At 38.0% G+C, this 1,454-nt stretch overlaps 1 non-coding gene across 1 annotated transcript; it reads right to left on the bottom strand.

Annotated features, from left to right (window-relative positions):
• Positions 1-407: 407 nt before the first annotated feature.
• LOC111766302 (U6 spliceosomal RNA) lies at positions 408-514 on the bottom strand. The gene has a single exon (XR_002798378.2). It is a non-coding gene; the product is annotated as a U6 spliceosomal RNA (small nuclear RNA).
• Between the last annotated feature and the right edge of the window lie 940 nt (positions 515-1,454).

Below are 1,454 nucleotides of genomic sequence, written 5' to 3'. Positions count from 1 at the left end.
TTACTGACCCCTTACATCCAACTGGCACCTCAATGTTACAAGCAGAATTATAAAATAATGAAGGCAATGAAACCTCCTTGAGCCTGATCCAAGTTGGCACAGTGTTTCAAAGAATTCCACGCCACTGTAGGTTACATGATAGTGAGGCTGTAGTGTTATTTCAGTTTGCCCAAATCATACCTGATCTGAAACTTCTGATATACCATGCATTTTATTTGGACAAAAAAGTAAAAGTGGAAGAGCTTCTCTCTAATTCTCCTATATTCCCATGCTGAGATACTGACCTCTTACTGTTAGGTGATCCAGAGGTTTTGTTTTTTTAAAAATTATGATAGAAAAAAACATAACCATGATAGACAAGCATAGGAAAAGGTTTAATCAAATATACAGATACTAATTTTTCACTTAAAAATATGGAATGCTTTGTGAATTTGCATGTCGGTCTTGTGCAGGAGCCATGCTAATCTTCTCTGTATCATTCCCATTTTAGTATTTGTGCTGCCGAGGCAAGCACTCCCCACTTGGTTTTATAAGCAACTAACTATTTCTCCATGTTATAAAGTATTCTACAAAAACTTGAGTTTCGATGACTGTACAGTTCTCCAATATTTATTTTATTCCTCAACTGTTTGCCATTTAGATGATTTCCAATTTTCTTTTTTTTTTTTTGGCTTAAGGAACAAGAGTTTATTAGCTCATGATTTTGAGTCCCAATCAATACATCATAATAGAAGTCCCAAATCAATACATCATCAAGGCAATGCTTTCTTCTCAAAGACTGTCTGGGGCTGGCTGCTGGTGATCCTTGGTCCAGGCTCCTCTGTCACATGGCAGTGCACATGGGGCCTTCTCCTCCTCTCCCTTCTCTACTGGGTTCTGTTGATGTTCAGCTTCTTGCTTCCTGTGGCTTTCTCCCCAATTTTCGTTTACCATTTTGAATTAAAATTTCTAGTTTTTAAAAAGGATTGCAAGATGAAATTTGTGCCATGCTCTATCATGTGCTCATACTCAACCTTTGAAGATCTAACTCAGGTGCGAGTGGCTTACCCTGATTAAAAGAACAGCAGCTACAAGAAAACCTTCAACCTCACATGTTCTGGATTTGAAAACCTAAATCCAGTCAGGTGACAGGAGCATCACACATGTAACATTTAATAGTTCTGTGTTGAATTTTTCTGCAAAGACGGTTGTAAGAAAAAAACTGACCCCTTCATACTCTCACTGCTCCAAGGGGCAATAGTAAATGCTATTACTCTCTCAACATCTCAAACAAACAGCACATTAGGCAATCTTTAGTGCTCTATACTATTTTCCTGAATAGCAGTCATAAAAGTTCAAAGGAAGGCAAATGTAGGTCAATGATAAGAACTCTGTTTTGTAATGTGCGGTGAGAGGGGTGTGTGTGACTGTAGTGAAGATCAAGTCCACAGTACATCTCTCTGAATGGTTATTAC

This window comes from Dasypus novemcinctus, chromosome 12 (genome assembly GCF_030445035.2).
Source record: "Dasypus novemcinctus isolate mDasNov1 chromosome 12, mDasNov1.1.hap2, whole genome shotgun sequence".
NCBI lineage: Eukaryota > Metazoa > Chordata > Mammalia > Cingulata > Dasypodidae > Dasypus > Dasypus novemcinctus.
This window is presented reverse-complemented; position numbering and strand designations above follow the sequence as displayed.